This window comes from Hylobates moloch, unplaced genomic scaffold (genome assembly GCF_009828535.3).
Source record: "Hylobates moloch isolate HMO894 unplaced genomic scaffold, HMol_V3 SCAFFOLD_17, whole genome shotgun sequence".
In the NCBI taxonomy this organism is placed as follows: Eukaryota; Metazoa; Chordata; class Mammalia; order Primates; family Hylobatidae; genus Hylobates; species Hylobates moloch.
The window spans coordinates 17,172,148-17,179,047 of NW_026652292.1; positions in this window are offsets into that span (position 1 = coordinate 17,172,148).

The window sequence follows — 6,900 nt, forward strand, 5'->3', positions numbered from 1 at the left end:
TTTCAAACTTCATCTCTTTGTATGCTTTTATTCAATATTTCATTTACTCATTTATTCACTTACTCATTAATTTTTTAAATAAATATTTATCAAGTGCCTTCTAGGTGTCAAGGAATTTTCAGGTGCTTACAAAATCAAAGCCTACCTTCAGGGAATTCATTTCTTTTCAAGTTTTTCAAAAGTAACTGAGTTTCTGACTATCAATTTTGGAAAGCTTTCTGTCATACATTTTATTGTATCAATGATAGCACATGTTAAATTTTCATTGTGTTTTTGTATTTCTCTGCTTGGTTCAAACGTGGGTTGCAGGGCCTCAGAAAATGGTTCACTGGGGATTTATTCTAAAATATTACAGTTGTCAACAGACTGTTTAATGTGTGCATGTGTGTGTGTCAGAGACAGAGAAAGGGAGAGAGAAAAAAGAAAAAACGAGAATCTATGGGTGGAGAGGTATCTTAGGGTGTTGTACCGAATTATTTTCATATAAGTTTTGGGCAATTTTATCAATATGTATTTTGAAATGTTGATTTGTAAGTACTTAAATTATGTTATCTTTATTGCCTCTAGAGCCCTTTCCTTTCTTGTCATCTATATAGTCCTAGAAACATCTTTTAAAATTAATTTACATTCACTAAATAGATTACTTTCAGGGATTTGTGATAAAAATGACCAAAGTTTTCAGTTTAAAATGTCATATCCAAAGATTTGTCATAAAAAGTTAGAAAACCGTTCTCCAAAAGTAATTTAATTGTTAATTTATCAAAGATGGCAAACTCGTTAGTTGTTTCTAACATAATTTGATCAGTACCTCTTTTAATGTAGCACGCTCTTTCAATAATTGTAAATATATAGTTAAGTTATTCATAAATGAGTGATTTAAGAACAAAATATTAAGGTAATTTAATCATAAACTATAAAGTCATGATTTGTAAAACTAAAAAATGCTTTTAGAACCTTCTAATCATTTAAAGCCATAGAAATGTCATGCTGATTCTAGGTAGCACACTGCTTACTGATGCATTTCCTCAGCTCTCTGATGGAACATCTCTACCTGTGATGTTGCATCTGTTAATAAGTAAAGTTGGAAGAGTCGAGGATTAGGTGACATTAAAAAAATGATCAGAAGGAAAACAAACAAATGAGTCTTAGAAACTTTGTCTAAAAGCAATGCTATGCTAACTTTCTCCATAAATTTCTCTTTGATTCTTGTTAACAGTATTTTGTCAACTCAGTGGCCCATTCCAATTAAAAATAAAAAGCAATGTAGCTTTGGGGTAGATTTCCACCTCAGGCCACTGCAGAAGACAGTAACATTTAATACAATAGTAAAATTCACACATAACAATTCTTGCACACATTTTGAAAGCAAAACATCTTAAAAGGTATTTGAATATAAGAACCTAAGATATGTGTAATATTTTCCAATAGTTACTTTATCATACTAAATTTTACTTTGTTATGCAAAGAAGATATCTGCTTAGGGTATCTTCTTTCTCTCTGTGCTTTGAGAATGAGATTTGAAATTTGAAATAGATATTTTTGTCTAACTCCACAAGTCTACCGGCAAGACATAAATAATTTTACAAAAACTATATTCCAAAAAGGAGTCATCATGCATAAAGTATGGATTATCTATCACAGAGGAACAAATCTTGAAACCAATATATTGTATATATATGTAAGGAGGCTTTAGATAAGTTTATTTTTGTTTGCTTTGTTTTGTTTTTGTTTGTGTCTTCCAGGACTATAGTACCATTGTTCCCTTCCAATTCCTTCCTTGTGTAGTCCATCACTGAAGAAAAGAAGTACTGGATATCAAACTAATTTGGTACCATTTATTAGGAAGAATATGCTATCTTTATTGTGTTTCAGTATATGACTTTACAGCATTGTTTTCTTCATGTACTCTTTTCTGTGCCATTGGTCAATATATAACTGCACCATCATACTGTAATAGTAATCTAGCTTTACAATAGGTCAATTGGTATTATAAATCCTCCAGATTTGTGCTTTAGTCATCTTGAATATATCTGAGTCCTTGCACTTATAATAATTACAGAATAACATGGTTAACTCTCAATGAAATTTTGCTTGATATATCAAGTTTATAGATGAATTTATTTAAAACGGAAATGTTTACAATAGTCAATTCATGATTAAGGTATATCCCTCCATTGATTTTAGTCTTTATCTTCTTCAATAACATGATTTCATTTTAAAGGTAGACTTCTAATTATTCTTGTTTGCAGTGTCTTCTTAATGCTATTGTAAATATATATATTTTTTACATTTCATTTCCATTTGTTTTCTGCTGGCAGATAATAATAAAACTTATTTTGTCTATTTACCTTGAATACAGAGATCTTGCTAAAACAGATTAATCCAGATAGAATGGTAGGTACATTATTATTTTATTTGTGAATGATCCTTATACGCTTGTATTTTCACACTTGCCTTGTGTCTAACTATAGGCTGAAACTGCCAGTAGTTCAGCTTAGGGAATGATGTTTGTGATAGCTGCATTTATTTATTTATTTATTTGCTTCTTTATTCATTTATTCATTCATTTAATGTTTGTAGGAGATACATTTTGCTAAATATAATTTTTAATTATACAATTTAAAAAAAAATTCAATGCTTTTTTCCAACACATATTAAAGTGATCATATAATTTTTTTCTGTACATATTTAGATTAAGATGCACGCTGGAGTGCAGTGGCGCGATCTCGGCTCACTGCAGGCTCCGCCCCCCGGGGTTCACGCCATTCTCCTGCCTCAGCCTCCCGCGTAGCTGGGACTACAGGCGCCCGCCAACTCGCCCGGCTAATTTTTTGTGTTTTTAGTAGAGACGGGGTTTCACCGTGTTAGCCAGGATGGTCTCGATCTCCTGACCTCGTGATCCACCCGCCTCGGCCTCCCAAAGTGCTGGGATAACAGGCGTGAGCCACCGTGCCTGGCCGTATTTTGATTTTTTTAAACACTAATGGAATAAAACTTTAATTAAAAAATAACAAAATAAATACTACTTGGCTATGATATATTGGCCTTTTCATATATATCCATGTTCCATTTATTTTGCATACTTTTTAATCTTGCTTCTTGAGAAAGATTGGTCTAAAATTTTGCTCTCTTGAATGCGCTTATAAAGTTTTTGAATTAAGGCTATTATGGCCTCAAGAAGAAGCCAATAGCTTATTTTTCTTTACTAAAGATGTCATCTGTGCCTTGATTTGTTTTTTTGTTTTTTTGCTAGAAGCTTTTTAGTACTGAATTTAATTACTAGATACTAGATAGATACTAGATTTTTCTTCTATCAGTTGGATACATTATAATTTTTTTAGAAATGTGCCTCTTTTATTATTTTAGTAGCACATTTTATTGTTTCCCTTTCCTTAGCCTTGGAGAGCTGTGTCCAGATTTCCTCCGAAGGCTTTTCTTAGCATTCCCTCACTGCCCTCGGCCCTCTTCATGCCTGTGCACCTGTGCTGCAGTGTGGCTCTCCTTCAGATCTACTTCTGCTCCAGCCTTAGGTACTCTCTCCAGGTTTCTCCTGGTTTTGCAGTCCTGAATTAGTCCTCAGCAGGATATGCAGGCCCACAACTCAGCAGCCTTTTCTCAGTTTGTGGTCTCAGTTTGGCCACAAACTTCCATTAGACTAGGCAGTGAAGGCCAAGAGTTGGCAAGTTGTGCACACTTTATTTACGTCTGTGGATCCTTAGGATTCTACAGCTTCATGTCAGAACACAGTTCGTCATTAAAAATGCATAGGGAGTTCGGCTGGTTCCTTCTTATCTCCTTTGACTTCTGCCTCCTCCCTGAGCTGCTCAGCCAGGGATGAAAGCAAACGTGTGCCTTTTCTTTTGCTTTCTCTCCTTACTTTTAAAATTTACATTATTTAGTATTCTCTGCATCCTCAGGCCCATTATGGGGTTAGAATGGTATGTTTTATAGGTTATTCTCATTATTCAGAGCCAAGGTTTTTTATTTCTTTCTACATCCTAAGTTGAAACAAAAGTTCTCAGTCTACTTTTAAGCTTTTCTTTCTCCTTTTTTCCTTTGGCAGTCAGCAGTTTTGCTTGGTTTGGTTTGGTTTCCTGCCCATAGGTATGGCTCTATTTGTTTATCTTGGTTGGTGTTTCTCTGCTGTATTCATATGTTGAATTTCTTGTATTTGTGGATTGTTGTTTTTCCTTATTTATGTAGAATTCTCAATCATTATTCTTTTAAATTTTATTTTTGCCCCATAAAGTCTCTCATTTCTGGAATTCCATGTATATGTATGCTAGAACTTCTTAACACATCTTGCATGCTTCTCACTCTGTTCTTTACTTTTCTTCTCTTTTCTTTTCCTTTGTGCTTTCCTATGGGTATTTTCCATTACCCTATCTTTAAGTTCCAATGTTCTGTGTTCTGGGGTATCTTAAATGTTGTTGAACTCACCCATCTTGTTCATAATTTCAGATATTTTAGGTTTCAGTCCTGTATTCATTTTTTGATATTGCAATTCTCTGTTGAAACTCTCAGTCATTTTTTCTGTAAAGTCCATTTTTAATACTTTCTGGAGCACAATGAACAATTTTTATTTAATTCCTTAGGTAATAATTCTAATATCTATATTTTCTATGAGCTATTATCTAGCTTTTCTCTTCATGTTGGTCATATATTTTTTCCTTTTTGTGCATATACTTTGTTAATGTATGCCAGATCCTATGTATAAAAGAATGACAGATGCCTCGTTATGTGTTATGTTCTACCAGAAGTGTTTCTTATTATTTTGCCAAGTAAATAGAAGGAAGGACTGATTATTTCTTTCCAAACAGATATTGATCCTTAATAGTTGTCCCGAACCTATGCTAAAGTATATTTCATATGTTCTAGTGAAGAGCTTGTTGCCTCTCTATCATTTTAGTCCTTTAAACACTGCCAATTTAGTTGGCACATTAGCGTTTCCAGCCAATCTTTTTAGCCCAATGTTTCAGATGGCTTCCAAATTTTGTAGCTATGTCATTGAAGAGAATGGAAGCATGCTCAAGGCAGTAGTTGTTTACTAAGCACTCTGAGACTGTTGGGGATTTTGCCTAATTTTAGACCAAGCTTTTACTCTAGTTCCCCAGGCTCCTATGCAGTACTAGAATAAAACAAATATCTTGTACATAAAGCCAGCCGTGCATTGAGTTCCTTTTATGTTTAAGATTTGCCATGTCAAATTTTAAGAAGATTGACAACTTTGTCTAGTCATGATGTTACTAGAAAGACGTCCCAATCCAGACCCCAAGCAAGGGTTCTTGTATCTTGGGCAAGAAAGAATTCAGGACGAGTCTATAAAATAAAAGCAAATTTACTGGGAAAGTAAAGGAATAAAGAACAGCTACTCCATAAACAAAGCAGCCCTAAGGGCTGCTGGTTGCCCATTTTTATGGTTATATCTTGATTATATGCTAATCAAGGGGTGGATTATTCATGTCTCCCCTATTCAGATCTTATAGGGTAACTTCCAGATGTTACCATGGCATTTGCAAACTGTCATGGTGCTGGTGGGAGTATAGCAATGAGGACAACCAGAGGTCAGTCTTGTCACCATCTTGGTTTTGGTGGGTTTTAGCCAACTTCTTTACTGCAATCTGTTTTATCAGCAAGGTCGTTATGACCTGGATCTTGTGCCAACCTTCTATTTCATCCTGTGACTTAGAATGCTTTAACCGTCTGGAAACACAGTCCAGTAGATCTCAGCCTCATTTTTCCCCAGCCCCTATTCAAGATAGAGTTGCTTTGGCTCACATGCCTCTGACAATGACCGGTTATCAGTCATGCCTAGAAGCAGCAGCAGAACACAGAGCAGTGGAACAAATTTTATTTTGAAATTATTTAATCTTTTTTGGAATTTTAGCTTTTCCTAGACTCTGCCTTCCACTTGTGACTAAAAACATTTTTTAAATACACATACATTTATATATGGCTTCATTTACTTGTTATCATATCAGTACTAACCTTGTTATAGATATATTTCTAAACTCAGTTTCCATTTCTATAAAATGTGAATAATGGTCATATTTCTGTAATTAAAAAGTGAGATAATTTATGTAAGATAATTATACACATATCTTCCAGGTGGAAAATTTTCAATAAGGAATATCAACTGTTGATTTATAGTACATTTACAATTTCAAATTTATATTATACATTAAGTAGTTAATTGTCCTAACAATTTTCCAATATCCTAGAGAGTTATAAACATTAAGTACTTAAATGTCCTGACAATTTTCCAATATCCTAAAGAGTTATAAACATAGCACACATTTAAAAGCTTACATTTTGGAAAAACAAAATTATCATTTTATGGTTTATGAAAAGAACAATCTCTGCCCTTAGGGGAAAACCTTAAGTTAATGATAAAGATGAGACCAAGATCCAGCATAGAACAAAGAAACAAACATCCTCAATGTTTAGCCAAGCTGTAGGCAAATCACAGGTAGCAGAGTCCTTATTTTATAGATCTCTTCTTTTTTTTAATAAGAAAAACATTTGAGAACAGAGAGAAGCCCTGCTGGGAAATAATAGCTCTCAATTCAGAAGGTATAAAAACATTTAATTCCTGGGACTTGAAGATCAAAGGTTATTCTTTGTAGTGAAACAAGAAGTGAAATAAAGTTATTTAGTCTCATATCTATTGTTTTCCAAAATGTTTTCTCCAACTGAATTCATTTCTTTTTATTTTTATCCAAGTGGTTTCCCTAGAGCACATCCACTTGATGTTTCTCTGATGTGAATTTTTTATTCATTTTCTCAAGGAATGAATGTCTTTCAGTTTATTACTTTTTCTTTTTTAGAGATACTAAAATTTTCACACTTGCTGAGATCTTTCTCTCCTCAGTTATTTTTGTTTGTAAGGGAATTTGTTTT